The 15745-nt window shown below is 41.2% G+C and overlaps 5 non-coding genes across 5 annotated transcripts; all 5 read left to right on the top strand.

Annotated features, from left to right (window-relative positions):
* The first annotated feature begins 1227 nt into the window (after positions 1-1227).
* Positions 1228-1309, top strand: TRNAS-AGA (transfer RNA serine (anticodon AGA)). The gene has a single exon. It is a non-coding gene; the product is annotated as a tRNA-Ser (tRNA).
* A 5791-nt stretch (positions 1310-7100) lies between these two features.
* On the top strand, positions 7101-7182 carry TRNAS-AGA (transfer RNA serine (anticodon AGA)). Its single transcript has one exon. It is a non-coding gene; the product is annotated as a tRNA-Ser (tRNA).
* Positions 7183-11396: 4214 nt separating this feature from the next.
* TRNAH-GUG (transfer RNA histidin (anticodon GUG)) lies at positions 11397-11468 on the top strand. Its single transcript has one exon. It is a non-coding gene; the product is annotated as a tRNA-His (tRNA).
* Positions 11469-12952: 1484 nt separating this feature from the next.
* TRNAS-AGA (transfer RNA serine (anticodon AGA)) lies at positions 12953-13034 on the top strand. Its single transcript has one exon. It is a non-coding gene; the product is annotated as a tRNA-Ser (tRNA).
* A 1289-nt stretch (positions 13035-14323) lies between these two features.
* TRNAH-GUG (transfer RNA histidin (anticodon GUG)) lies at positions 14324-14395 on the top strand. Its single transcript has one exon. It is a non-coding gene; the product is annotated as a tRNA-His (tRNA).
* Positions 14396-15745: the final 1350 nt, after the last annotated feature.

The following is a 15745-nucleotide window of genomic DNA, read 5'->3' as shown; positions in this document are numbered from 1 at the left end:
ACCTGTGTTGTGGCTGTCTACAGGGAATGCACATATGTAGCTGTCTCGCAGCCCAATCCAGACGTCAATTGAAGACAGGTTTTCATGCAAATAGAGCAGTAAGTGCAGAGAAATGCTCACTCTCTAAAAATGGCATTTATACAATAGTAAGATTAAATCCAACCTCACCAGTAGATAGGATTTATCAATAAATAAATAAAGCTACTCCTCTCTGATATGGAATTACCCCCCATAAAGTATAAGGGAATACCCAATGCTAACCTATGAGAGGGGCAGACCTCACAGTAGTGAAAAATGTAATAGACTGTTTGATACTACTAGGACATACAAACTACCACAGTACATGTCTTACCTTTTACTTACATAGCATGATGCCCCTAGGACTACCTAGGGCATACCTTAGGGGTTACTGATATGTAATAAAATTGGAGTTTAAGGCTTGGCAAGTAGTTTTAAATGCCAAGTCGAAGTGGCAGTACACTGCAGCACAGGCACTGCAGTAGCAGGCTTGAGACAGGTTTGAAATGCTATTTCTATGGGCGGCACAATCAGTCCCTGGGTATATGGTATACCACTCTACAAGGGGCTTTCAAGTAAATTAAATCTGTCAGTCAGGTATACTCCAATTATACACATGATTAGGGAAGAAGCACGTGCACTTCAGCACTGATTAGTAGCGATAAAGTGATCAGAGTCCTAAGGCCAACAAAAAGATACAGCAAAATGCGGAGGTGAAAAGCAATAAGGTGGGGTTGGGACCACCTTAAGAATGCAAGGTCTAACAAAAACGAACTAAGGATAACATGAGTAAAACATCAGGTTTCTCTACAGCATTTGGTGAGACAAGTGGGCCTTCTTTTATCTTCCATAAATGCAATCTTTCCCGGACCCCTTTATTATGTAGCTCTTCAAGGAAAAAATATAAAGCACTTACAAAGGAGACTCAAATACTCAAAAATGGTAGACTTCTGTAATATGGGCCATATACTAAAAGCAGCACGAAAACAGAGTGCAATAGGGTCCAAAAAACTTGAGTGACCCATGAGAGTATGCATGCAAGCTATGGTATTCCAAACTAGAGATATATGCATGCAATTTTTGTTTTTAGGAGAGAATGTGCCTGCTGAAAAAAACACTTTTTTAAAAGTGCATTGCAGAATATCAGGAATGGGCTGTGGGACACCTTGAAAACTTGCATACAGATTATGTGCACTCTCCTTACAGTCAGTTGTTGTGGCCGAGTGTTTAAGGCGATGGACTAGAAATCCATTGGGGTCTCCCCGCGCAGGTTCGAATCCTGCCGACAACGAGAATCTTTTTAACATCGGCTACAATTTCAGAAGTTAACCTTTAGTATTACTTCCATGTCAGTTTTATAAATAGGTGGCTTATTTTGGTGTAACTATTGCCATATCACGTATTTATTATCGCCCCCCCTTTCATATCTTTGCTATAACTCTCGTCCTTCATTAGCGCTGGTGCAAACGCTTCAAATTATTATACCCTGGCTCTCTCGGTCATACCTGTGAATGCACTTGAAACTTACTTTACCAATAAAAGAAGCAACTAGAGAAATAAAATAAAAGTGCTAGCTGGATTAGGCAAACACACTTCATAAAACTGCATTTTCTTTTCTATTCTCCCCCGTGTTACAAGCTTAACTGCTCCCTGTGTAATTTCTCTTAACCTTCTGTTCCTGTAAGAGAATTTCATCTACAAGCTCTTTCTGTGTTTTTTCCTAGTCTTTTCTTTCCCTTTTCTTAGATTTGTAACTGTTCCTCTACGTGCTCTATTTAGGCGCCATTAATCTCATTTGAGCTCCTTGTACCTGCTACTGTTTTCTCCACACCTCATACTGTCTTTTCCCTCTTTCTCTCTTTCTCTGCGGTTGGCGGCTACTTTCCAAAGCATCTGATGCCCCAATGTTCCTTTGTCTTGTTGTCAGATGTGAATTTGAAAAGCAACAAAATTAACAAGCCTTTACCACTCACACATGGCAGAAGTTTATACTTTAATTCAATGAGCTAAGAAAAGTGTGTTGTGGGGCCCCTACGAGCCATGGTGCTTGCTTCATCATAATTAGGCATGCAGTCATTAGCCACAGCTCTGATTATGGGTCACTGAGGTCAGTTTCAATAATTCCTCAAAAACCTAACCATGCAGTCCCCCCTAACTGTGTAGTTATCTTGCTTTACTGCTGTTTGTGTGATTAGCTGGGAGGAGCTCACGGCAGCATCCTCCCAATAAATGTGTAGATGGACCGTTCCTTAACTCTTTCTTGCTTCACATACAGATGGCTTGAGGAGGTACAGGGGAGATGCAGGTCTAATAAACAGAATAGAATATCTGCGCCAGGTGTGTTTCTCTGCATTGGTGTCCCATCACAGGCCCACCAGTGTATGTGTGATCTTTGACTCCTGCCAGTTCACAAGCAGGCGGCCAGGAAACAGTTTCAGCCTATCAACCACCGAGGAGATAAAGCCTTTGTATAAGGAATGAGGAAGCAATGAACACATTCAGCCTATCACAGGAGTAGCCCTGAGTGTTCCGAATTATAATTTCTTCATGTCACTGTACGTTATTGAGCCCAAGTAGCTCGCCGTGATCGTATAGTGGTTAGTACTCAGCGTTGTGGCCGCAGCAACCTTGGTTCGAATCCGAGTCACGGCATTGTGGTTGGCAATTTCACTGCAGTTGGGTTTTTCCTTTACAGAATTCCCAAATGTACCAGTTGTTTTTGTAAAATGTCTATTAAAAACAGATCCTTTTCAATATTTAAACGATCTAACAACAAATTATTTAAACACACATGATTATAAGATGTAGGTATACTGTACTTACTGACATAAATTATCGTTCTTGAACATATTTGCGGTAAGGGGAGCGGAGCTCTCCCCCAGGCCAATCAGAATGCAGATGAATGCAGTTGCAGTTGAGTGACCTGTGTTGTGGCTGTCTACAGGGAATGCACATATGTAGCTGTCTCGCAGCCCAATCCAGACGTCAATTGAAGACAGGTTTTCATGCAAATAGAGCAGTAAGTGCAGAGAAACGCTCACTCTCTAAAAATGGCATTCATACAATAGTAAGATTAAATCCAACCTCACCAGTAGATAGTATTTATCAATAAATAAATAAAGCTTCTCCTCTCTGATATGGAATTACCCCCCAAAAAGTATAAGGGAATACCCAATGCTAACCTATGAGAGGGGCAGACCTCACAGTAGTGAAAAATGTAATAGACTGTTTGATACTACTAGGACATACAAACTACCACATTACATGTCTTACCTTTTACTTACATAGCATGATGCCCCTAGGACTACCTAGGGCCTACCTTAGGGGTTACTGATATGTAATAAAATTGGAGTTTAAGGCTTGGCAAGTAGTTTTAAATGCCAAGTCGAAGTGGCAGTTCACTGCAGCACAGGCACTGCAGTAGCAGGCTTGAGACAGGTTTGAAATGCTATTTCTATGGGCGGCACAATCAGTCCCTGGGTATATGGTATACCACTCTACAAGGGGCTTTCAAGTAAATTAAATCTGTCAGTCAGGTATACTCCAATTATACACATGATTAGGGAAGAAGCACGTGCACTTCAGCACTGATTAGTAGCGATAAAGTGATCAGAGTCCTAAGGCCAACAAAAAGATACAGCAAAATGCGGAGGTGAAAAGCAATAAGGTGGGGTTGGGACCACCTTAAGAATGCAAGGTCTAACAAAAACGAACTAAGGATAACATGAGTAAAACATCAGGTTTCTCTACAGCATTTGGTGAGACAAGTGGGCCTTCTTTTATCTTCCATAAATGCAATCTTTCCCGGACCCCTTTATTATGTAGCTCTTCAAGGAAAAAATATAAAGCACTTACAAAGGAGACTCAAATACTCAAAAATGGTAGACTTCTGTAATATGGGCCATATACTAAAAGCAGCACGAAAACAGAGTGCAATAGGGTCCAAAAAACTTGAGTGACCCATGAGAGTATGCATGCAAGCTATGGTATTCCAAACTAGAGATATATGCATGCAATTTTTGTTTTTAGGAGAGAATGTGCCTGCTGAAAAAAACACTTTTTTAAAAGTGCATTGCAGAATATCAGGAATGGGCTGTGGGACACCTTGAAAACTTGCATACAGATTATGTGCACTTTCCTTACAGTCAGTTGTTGTGGCCGAGTGTTTAAGGCGATGGACTAGAAATCCATTGGGGTCTCCCCGCGCAGGTTCAAATCCTGCCGACAACGAGAATCTTTTTAACATCGGCTACCATTTCAGAAGTTAACCTTTAGTATTACTTCCATGTCAGTTTTATAAATAGGTGGCTTATTTTGGTGTAACTATTGCCATATCACGTATTTATTATCGCTCCCCCTTTCATATCTTTGCTATAACTCTCGTCCTTCATTAGCGCTGGTGCAAACGCTTCAAATTATTATACCCTGGCTCTCTCGGTCATACCTGTGCATGCACTTGAAACTTACTTTACCAATAAAAGAAGCAACTAGAGAAATAAAATAAAAGTGCTAGCTGGATTAGGCAAACACACTTCATAAAACTGCATTTTCTTTTCTATTCTCCCCCGTGTTACAAGCTTAACTGCTCCCTGTGTAATTTCTCTTAACCTTCTGTTCCTGTAAGAGAATTTCATCTACAAGCTCTTTCTGTGTTTTTTCCTAGTCTTTTCTTTCCCTTTTCTTAGATTTGTAACTGTTCCTCTACGTGCTCTATTTAGGCGCCATTAATCTCATTTGAGCTCCTTGTACCTGCTACTGTTTTCTCCACACCTCATACTGTCTTTTCCCTCTTTCTCTCTTTCTCTGCGGTTGGCGGCTACTTTCCAAAGCGTCTGATGCCCCAATGTTCCTTTGTCTTGTTGTCAGATGTGAATTTGAAAAGCAACAAAATTAACAAGCCTTTACCACTCACACATGGCAGAAGTTTATACTTTAATTCAATGAGCTAAGAAAAGTGTGTTGTGGGGCCCCTACGAGCCATGGTGCTTGCTTCATCATAATTAGGCATGCAGTCATTAGCCACAGCTCTGATTATGGGTCACTGAGGTCAGTTTCAATAATTCCTCAAAAACCTAACCATGCAGTCCCCCCTAACTGTGTAGTTATCTTGCTTTACTGCTGTTTGTGTGATTAGCTGGGAGGAGCTCACGGCAGCATCCTCCCAATAAATGTGTAGATGGACCGTTCCTTAACTCTTTCTTGCTTCACATACAGATGGCTTGAGGAGGTACAGGGGAGATGCAGGTCTAATAAACAGAATAGAATATCTGCGCCAGGTGTGTTTCTCTGCATTGGTGTCCCATCACAGGCCCACCAGTGTATGTGTGATCTTTGACTCCTGCCAGTTCACAAGCAGGCGGCCAGGAAACAGTTTCAGCCTATCAACCACCGAGGAGATAAAGCCTTTGTATAAGGAATGAGGAAGCAATGAACACATTCAGCCTATCACAGGAGTAGCCCTGAGTGTTCCGAATTATAATTTCTTCATGTCACTGTACGTTATTGAGCCCAAGTAGCTCGCCGTGATCGTATAGTGGTTAGTACTCAGCGTTGTGGCCGCAGCAACCTTGGTTCGAATCCGAGTCACGGCATTGTGGTTGGCAATTTCACTGCAGTTGGGTTTTTCCTTTACAGAATTCCCAAATGTACCAGTTGTTTTTGTAAAATGTCTATTAAAAACAGATCCTTTTCAATATTTAAACGATCTAACAACAAATTATTTAAACACACATGATTATAAGATGTAGGTATACTGTACTTACTGACATAAATTATCGTTCTTGAACATATTTGCGGTAAGGGGAGCGGAGCTCTCCCCCAGGCCAATCAGAATGCAGATGAATGCAGTTGCAGTTGAGTGACCTGTGTTGTGGCTGTCTACAGGGAATGCACATATGTAGCTGTCTCGCAGCCCAATCCAGACGTCAATTGAAGACAGGTTTTCATGCAAATAGAGCAGTAAGTGCAGAGAAACGCTCACTCTCTAAAAATGGCATTTATACAATAGTAAGATTAAATCCAACCTCACCAGTAGATAGTATTTATCAATAAATAAATAAAGCTTCTCCTCTCTGATATGGAATTACCCCCCAAAAAGTATAAGGGAATACCCAATGCTAACCTATGAGAGGGGCAGACCTCACAGTAGTGAAAAATGTAATAGACTGTTTGATACTACTAGGACATACAAACTACCACATTACATGTCTTACCTTTTACTTACATAGCATGATGCCCCTAGGACTACCTAGGGCCTACCTTAGGGGTTACTGATATGTAATAAAATTGGAGTTTAAGGCTTGGCAAGTAGTTTTAAATGCCAAGTCGAAGTGGCAGTTCACTGCAGCACAGGCACTGCAGTAGCAGGCTTGAGACAGGTTTGAAATGCTATTTCTTTGGGCGGCACAATCAGTCCCTGGGTATATGGTATACCACTTTACAAGGGGCTTTCAAGTAAATTAAATCTGTCAGTCAGGTATACTCCAATTATACACATGATTAGTAAAGAAGCACGTGCACTTCAGCACTGATTAGTAGCGATAAAGTGATCAGAGTCCTAAGGCCAACAAAAAGATACCGCAAAATGCGGAGGTGAAAAGCAATAAGGTGGGGTTGGGACCACCTTAAGAACGCAAGGTCTAACAAAAACGAACTAAGGATAACATGAGTAAAACATCAGGTTTCTCTACAGCATTTGGTGAGACAAGTGGGCCTTCTTTTATCTTCCATAAATGCAATCTTTCCTGGACCCCTTTATTATATAGCTCTTCAAGGAAAAAATATAAAGCACTTACAAAAGAGCCTCAAAGATGGTAAACTTCTGTAATATGGGCCATATACTAAATGCAGCACGAAAACAGAGTGCAATAGGGTCCAAAAAACTTGAGTGACCCATGAGAGTATGCATGCAAGCCTATGGTATTCAAAACTAGAGATATACGCATGCAATTTTTGTTTTTAGGAGAGAATGTGCCTGCTGAAAAAAACATTATTTTTAAAAAGTGCATTGCAGAATATCAGGAATTTGCTGGGGGACACCTTGAAAACTTGCATACAGATTATGTGCACACACCTTACAGTCAGTTGTTGTGGCCGAGTGGTCAAGGCGGTGGACTAGAAATCCATTGGGGTCTCCCCGCGCAGGTTCGAATCCTGCCGACAACGAGAATCTTTTTAACATCGGCTACAATTTCAGAAGTTAACCTTTAGTATTTCTTCCATGTCAGTTTTATAAATAGGTGGCTTATTTTGGTGTCACTATTGCCATATCACATATTTATTATCGCTCCCCCTTTCATATCTTTGCTATAACTCTCGTCCTTCATTAGCGCTGGTGCAAACGCTTCAAATTATTATACCCTGGCTCTCTCGGTCATACCTGTGCATGCACTTAAAACTTACTTTACCAATAAAAGAAGCAAATAGAGAAATAAAATAAAAGTGCTAGCTGGATTAGGCAAACACACTTCATAAAACGGTATTTTCTTTTCTATTCTCCCCCGTGTTACAAGCTTAACTGCTCCCTGTGTAATTTCTCTTAACCTGCTGTTCCAGGAAGAGAATTTCATCTACAAGCTCTTTCCGTGTTTTTTCCTAGTCTTTTCTTTCCCTTTACTTAGATTTGTAACTGTTCCTTTACGTGCTCTATTTAGGCGCCATTAATCTCATTTGAGCTCCTTGTACCTGCTGCTGTTTTCTCCACACCTCATACTGGCTTTTCCCTCTTTCTCTCTTTCTCTGCGGTTGGTGGCTACTTTCCAAAGCGTCTGATGCCCCAAAGTTCCTTCGTCTTGTTGTCAGACGTGAATCTGAAAAGCAACAAAATTAACAAGCCTTTACCACTCACACATGGCAGAAGTTTATACTTTAATTCAATGAGCTAAGAAAAGTGTGTTGTGGGGCCCCTACAAGCCATGGTGCTTGCTTCATCATAATTAGGCATGCAGTCATTAGCCACAGCTCTGATTATGGGTCACTGAGGTCAGTGTCAATAATTCCTCAAAAACCTAACCATGCAGTCCCCCCTAACTGTGTAGTTATCTTGCTTTACTGCTGTTTGTGTGATTAGCTGGGAGGAGCTCACGGCAGCATCCTCCCAATAAAAGTGTAGATGGACCGTTCCTTAACTCTTTCTTGCTTCACATACAGATGGCTTGAGGAGGTACAGGGGAGATGCGAGTCTAATAAACAGAATAGAATATCTGCGCCAGGTGTGTTTATCTGCATTGGTGTCCCATCACAGGCCCACCAGTGTATGTGTGATCTTTGACTCCTGCCAGTTCACAAGCAGGCGGCCAGGAAACGGTTTCAGCCTATCAACCACTGAGGAGATAAAGCCTTTGTATAAGGAATGAGGAAGCAATGAACACATTCAGCCTATCACAGGAGTAGCCCTGAGTGTTCCGAATTATAATTTCTTCATGTCACTGTACGTTATTGAGCCCAAGTAGGTCGCCGTGATCGTATAGTGGTTAGTACTCTGCGTTGTGGCCGCAGCAACCTCGGTTTGAATCCGAGTCACGGCATTGTGGTTGGCATTGTCACGGCAGTTGGGTTTTTCCTTTACAGAATTCCCAAATGTACCAGTTGATTTTGTAAAATGTCTATTAAAAACAGATCCTTTTCAATATTTAAACGATCTAACGACAAATTATTTAAACACACATGATTATAAGATGTAGGTATACTGTACTTACTGACATAAATTATCGTTCTTGAACATATTTGCGGTAAGGGGAGCGGAGCTCTCCCCCAGGCCAATCAGAATGCAGATGAATGCAGTTGCAGTTGAGTGACCTGTGTTGTGGCTGTCTACAGGGAAAGCACATATGTAGCTGTCTCGCAGCCCAATCCAGACGTCAATTGAAGACAGGTTTTCATGCAAATAGAGCAGTAAGTGCAGAGAAATGCTCACTCTCTAAAAATGGCATTTATACAATAGTAAGAATAAATCCAACCTCACCAGTAGATAGGATTTATCAATAAATAAATAAAGCTTCTCCTCTCTGATATGGAATTACCACCCAAAAAGTATAAGGGAATACCCAATGCTAACCTATGAGAGGGGCAGACCTCACAGTAGTGAAAAATGTAATAGACTGTTTGATACTACTAGGACATACAAACTACCACAGTACATGTCTTACCTTTTACTTACATAGCATGATGCCCCTAGGACTACTTAGGGCCTTCCTTAGGGGTTACTGATATGTAATAAAATTGGAGTTTAAGGCTTGGCAAGTAGTTTTAAATGCCAAGTCGAAGTGGCAGTACACTGCAGCACAGGCACTGCAGTAGCAGGCTTGAGACAGGTTTGAAATGCTAATTCTTTGGGCGGCACAATCAGTCCCTGGGTATATGGTATACCACTTTACAAGGGGCTTTCAAGTAAATTAAATCTGTCTGTCAGGTATACTCCAATTATACACATGATTAGGGAAGAAGCACGTGCACTTCAGCACTGATTAGTAGCGATAAAGTGATCAGAGTCCTAAGGCCAACAAAAAGATACAGCAAAATGCAGAGGTGAAAAGCAATAAGGTGGGGTTGGGACCACCTTAAAAATGCAAGGTCTAACAAAAACGAACTAAGGATAACATGAGTAAAACATCAGGTTTCTCTACAGCATTTGTTGAGACAAGTGGGCCTTCTAAATTGAATCTTTCCCGGACCCCTTTATTATATAGCTCTTCAAGGAAAAAATATAAAGCACTTACAAAGGAGCCTCAAATACTCAAAGATGGTAGACTTCTGTAATATGGGCCATATACTAAAAGCAGCAGGAAAACAGAGTGCAATAGGGTCCAAAAAACTTGAGTGACCCATGAGAGTATGCATGCAAGATTATGGTAATCCAAACTAGAGATATACTCCTGCAATTTTTGTTTTTAGGAGAGAATGTGCCTGCTGAAAAAAACACTTTTTAAAAAGTGCATTGCAGAATATCAGGAATGTGCTGTGGGACACCTTGAAAACTTGCATACAGATTATGTGCACACGCCTTACAGTCAGTTGTGGCCGAGTGGTTAAGGCGATGGACTAGAAATCCATTGGGGTCTCCCCGCGCAGGTTCGAATCCTCCTGACAACGAGAATCTTTTTAACATCGGCTACAATTTCAGAAGTTAACCTTTAGTATTTCTTCCATGTCAGTTTTATAAATAGGTGGCTTATTTTGGTGTCACTATTGCCATATCACATATTTATTATCGCTCCTCCTTTCATATCTTTGCTATAACTCTCGTCCTTCATTAGCGCTGGTGCAAACGCTTCAAATTATTATACCCTGGCTCTCTCGGTCATACCTGTGCATGCACTTGAAACTTACTCTACCAATAAAAGAAGCAACTAGAGAAATAAAATAAAAGTGCTAGCTGGATTAGGCAAACACACTTCATAAAACTGCATTTTCTTTTCTATTCTCCCCCGTGTTACAAGCTTAACTGGTCCCTGTGTAATTTCTCTTAACCTGCTGTTCCTGGAAGAGAATTTCATCTACAAGCTCTTTCTGTGTTTTTTCCTAGTCTTTTCTTTCCCTTTTCTTAGATTTGTAACTGTTCCTCTACGTGCTCTATTTAGGCGCCATTAATCTCATTTGAGCTCCTTGTACCTGCTACTGTTTTCTCCACACCTCATACTGTCTTTTCCCTCTTTCTCTCTTTCTCTGCGGTTGGTGGCTACTTTCCAAAGCGTCTGATGCCCCAATGTTCCTTCGTCTTGTTGTCAGACGTGAATTTGAAAAGCAACAAAATTAACAAGCCTTTACCACTCACACATGGCAGAAGTTTATACTTTAATTCAATGAGCTAAGAAAAGTGTGTTGTGGGGCCCCTACGAGCCATGGTGCTTGCTTCATCATAATTTGGCATGTAGTCATTAGCCACAGCTCTGATTATGGGTCACTGAAGTCAGTTTCAATAATTCCTCAAAAACCTAACCATGCAGTCCCCCCTAACTGTGTAGTTATCTTGCTTTACTGCTGTTTGTGTGATTAGCTGGGAGGAGCTCACGGCAGCATCCTCCCAATAAAAGTGTAGATGGACCGTTCCTTAACTCTTTCTTGCTTCACATACAGATGGCTTGAGGAGGTACAGGGGAGATGCAGGTCTAATAGACATAATAGAATATCTGCACCAGGTGTGTTTCTCTGCATTGGTGTCCCATCACAGTCCCACAAGTGTATGTGTGATCTTTGACTCCTGCCAGTTCACAAGCAGGCGGCCAGGAAACGGTTTCAGCCTATCAACCACTGAGGAGATAAAGCCTTTCTATAAGGAATGAGGAAGCAATGAACACATTCAGCCTATCACAGGAGTAGCCCTGAGTGTTCCGAATTATAATTTCTTCATGTCACTGTACGTTATTGAGCCCAAGTAGGTCGCCGTGATCGTATAGTGGTTAGTACTCTGCGTTGTGGCCGCAGCAACCTCGGTTCGAATCCGAGTCACGGCATTGTGGTTGGCAATGTCACGGCAGTTCGGTTTTTCCTTTACAGAATTCCCAAATGTACCAGTTGATTTTGTAAAATGTCTATTAAAAACAGATCCTTTTCAATATTTAAACGATCTAACGACAAATTATTTAAACACACATGATTATAAGATGTAGGTATACAGTACTTACTGACATAAATTATCGTTCTTGAACATATTTGCGGTAAGGGGAGCGGAGCTCTCCCCCAGGCCAATCAGAATGCAGATGAATGCAGTTGCAGTTGAGTGACCTGTGTTGTGGCTGTCTACAGGGAATGCACATATGTAGCTGTCTCGCAGCCCAATCCAGACGTCAATTGAAGACAGGTTTTCATGCAAATAGAGCAGTAAGTGCAGAGAAATGCTCACTCTCTAAAAATGGCATTTATACAATAGTAAGAATAAATCCAACCTCACCAGTAGATAGGATTTATCAATAAATAAATAAAGCTTCTCCTCTCTGATATGGAATTACCACCCAAAAAGTATAAGGGAATACCCAATGCTAACCTATGAGAGGGGCAGACCTCACAGTAGTGAAAAATGTAATAGACTGTTTGATACTACTAGGACATACAAACTACCACAGTACATGTCTTACCTTTTACATACAAAGCTCGATGCCCCTAGGACTACCTAGGGCCTACCTTAGGGGTTACTGATATGTAATAAAATTGGAGTTTAAGGCTTGGCAAGTAGTTTTAAATGCCAAGTCGAAGTGGCAGTACACTGCAGCACAGGCACTGCAGTAGCAGGCTTGAGACAGGTTTGAAATGCTATTTCTTTGGGCGGCACAATCAGTCCCTGGGTATATGGTATACCACTTTACAAGGGGCTTTCAAGTAAATTATATCTGTCAGTCAGGTATACTCCAATTATACACATGATTAGGGAAGAAGCACGTGCACTTCAGCACTGATTAGTAGCGATAAAGTGATCAGAGTCCTAAGGCCAACAAAAAGATACAGCAAAATGCAGAGGTGAAAAGCAATAAGGTGGGGTTGGGACCACCTTAAAAATGCAAGGTCTAACAAAAACGAACTAAGGATAACATGAGTAAAACATCAGGTTTCTCTACAGCATTTGTTGAGACATAAGGGCCTTCTAAATTGAATCTTTCCGGACCCCTTTATTATATAGCTCTTCAAGGAAAAAATATAAAGCACTTACAAAGGAGCCTCAAATACTCAAAGATGGTAGACTTCTGTAATATGGGCCATATACTAAAAGCAGCAGGAAAACAGAGTGCAATAGGGTCCAAAAAACTTGAGTGACCCATGAGAGTATGCATGCAAGATTATGGTAATCCAAACTAGAGATATACTCCTGCAATTTTTGTTTTTAGGAGAGAATGTGCCTGCTGAAAAAAACACTTTTTAAAAAGTGCATTGCAGAATATCAGGAATGTGCTGTGGGACACCTTGAAAACTTGCATACAGATTATGTGCACACGCCTTACAGTCAGTTGTTGTGGCCGAGTGGTTAAGGCGATGGACTAGAAATCCATTGGGGTCTCCCCGCGCAGGTTCGAATCCTGCCGACAACGAGAATCTTTTTAACATCGGCTACAATTTCAGAAGTTAACCTTTAGTATTTCTTCCATGTCAGTTTTATAAATAGGTGGCTTATTTTGGTGTCACTATTGCCATATCACATATTTATTATCGCTCCCCCTTTCATATCTTTGCTATAACTCTCGTCCTTCATTAGCGCTGGTGCAAACGCTTCAAATTAGTATACCCTGGCTCTCTCGGTCGTACCTGTGCATGCACTTGAAACTTACTTTACCAATAAAAGAAGCAACTAGAGAAATAAAATAAAAGTGCTAGCTGGATTAGGCAAACACACTTCATAAAACTGCATTTTCTTTTCTATTCTCCCCCGTGTTACAAGCTTAACTGGTCCCTGTGTAATTTCTCTTAACCTGCTGTTCCTGGAAGAGAATTTCATCTACAAGCTCTTTCTGTGTTTTTTCCTAGTCTTTTCTTTCCCTTTTCTTAGATTTGTAACTGTTCCTCTACGTGCTCTATTTAGGCGCCATTAATCTCATTTGAGCTCCTTGTACCTGCTACTGTTTTCTCCACACCTCATACTGTCTTTTCCCTCTTTCTCTCTTTCTCTGCGGTTGGTGGCTACTTTCCAAAGCGTCTGATGCCCCAATGTTCCTTCGTCTTGTTGTCAGACGTGAATTTGAAAAGCAACAAAATTAACAAGCCTTTACCACTCACACATGGCAGAAGTTTATACTTTAATTCAATGAGCTAAGAAAAGTGTGTTGTGGGGCCCCTACGAGCCATGGTGCTTGCTTCATCATAATTAGGCATGTAGTCATTAGCCACAGCTCTGATTATGGGTCACTGAGGTCAGTTTCAATATTTCCTCAAAAACCTAACCATGCAGTCCCTCCTAACTGTGTAGTTATCTTGCTTTAGTGCTGTTTGTGTGATTAGCTGGGAGGAGCTCACGGCAGCATCCTCCCAATAAAAGTGTAGATGGACCGTTCCTTAACTCTTTCTTGCTTCACATACAGATGGCTTGAGGAGGTACAGGGGAGATGCAGGTCTAATAAACAGAATAGAATATCTGCGCCAGGTGTGTTTCTCTGCATTGGTGTCCCATCACAGGCCCACCAGTGTATGTGTGATCTTTGACTCCTGCCAGTTCACAAGCAGGCGGCCAGGAAACGGTTTCAGCCTATCAACCACTGAGGAGATAAAGCCTTTGTATAAGGAATGAGGAAGCAATGAACACATTCAGCCTATCACAGGAGTAGCCCTGAGTGTTCCTGATTATAATTTCTTCATGTCACTGTGCGTTATTGAGCCCAAGTAGCTCGCCGTGATAGTATAGTGGTTAGTACTCTGCGTTGTGGCCGCAGCAACCTCGGTTTGAATCCGAGTCACGGCATTGTGGTTGGCAATTTCACTGCAGTTGGGTTTTTCCTTTACAGAATTCCCAAATGTACCAGTTGTTTTTGTAAAATGTCTATTAAAAACAGATCCTTTTCAATATTTAAACGATCTAACAACAAATTATTTAAACACACATGATTATAAGAAGTAGGTATACTGTACTTACTGACATAAATTATCGTTCTTGAACATATTTGCGGTAAGGGGAGCGGAGCTCTCCCCCAGGCCAATCAGAATGCAGATGAATGCAGTTGCAGTTGAGTGACCTGTGTTGTGGCTGTCTACAGGGAATGCACATATGTAGCTGTCTCGCAGCCCAATCCAGACGTCAATTGAAGACAGGTTTTCATGCAAATAGAGCAGTAAGTGCAGAGAAATGCTCACTCTCTTAAAATGGCATTTATACAATAGTAAGATTAAATCCAACCTCACCAGTATATAGGATTTATCAATAAATAAATAAAGCTTCTCCTCTCTGATATGGAATTACCCCCCAAAAAGTATAAGGGAATACCCAATGCTAACCTATGAGAGGGGCAGACCTCACAGTAGTGAAAAATGTAATAGACTGTTTGATACTACTAGGACATACAAACTACCACAGTACATGTCTTACCTTTTACTTACATAGCATGATGCCCCTAGGACTACCTAGGGCCTACCTTAGGGGTTACTGATATGTAATAAAATTGGAGTTTAAGGCTTGGCAAGTAGTTTTAAATGCCAAGTCGAAGTGGCAGTACACTGCAGCACAGGCACTGCAGTAGCAGGCTTGAGACAGGTTTGAAATGCTATTTCTTTGGGCGGCACAATCAGTCCCTGGGTATATGGTATACCACTTTACAAGGGGCTTTCAAGTAAATTAAATCTGTCAGTCAGGTATACTCCAATTATACACATGATTAGGGAAGAAGCACGTGCACTTCAGCACTGATTAGTAGCAATAAAGTGATCAGAGTCCTAAGGCCAACAAAAAGATACAGCAAAATGCGGAGGTGAAAAGCAATAAGGTGGGGTTGGGACCACCTTAAGAATGCAAGGTCTAACAAAAACGAACTAAGGATAACATGAGTAAAACATCAGGTTTCTCTACAGCATTTAGTGAGACAAGTGGGCCTTCTTTTATCTTCCATAAATGCAATCTTTCCCGGACCCCTTTATTATATAGCTCTTCAAGGAAAAAATATAAAGCACTTACAAAGGAGCCTCAAATACTCAAAGATGGTAGACTTCTGTAATATGGGCCATATACTAAAAGCAGCACGAAAACAGAGTGCAATAGGGTCCAAAAAACTTGAGTGACCCATGGGAGTATGCATGCAAGCCTATGGTATTCCAAACTAGA

The sequence above is a fragment of the Lissotriton vulgaris genome, chromosome 1_1, assembly GCF_964263255.1.
Source record: "Lissotriton vulgaris chromosome 1_1, aLisVul1.2, whole genome shotgun sequence".
In the NCBI taxonomy this organism is placed as follows: domain Eukaryota; kingdom Metazoa; phylum Chordata; class Amphibia; order Caudata; family Salamandridae; genus Lissotriton; species Lissotriton vulgaris.
Note: the sequence above shows the minus strand (reverse complement) of the source record. Positions and strands in the feature narration are given on the sequence as shown.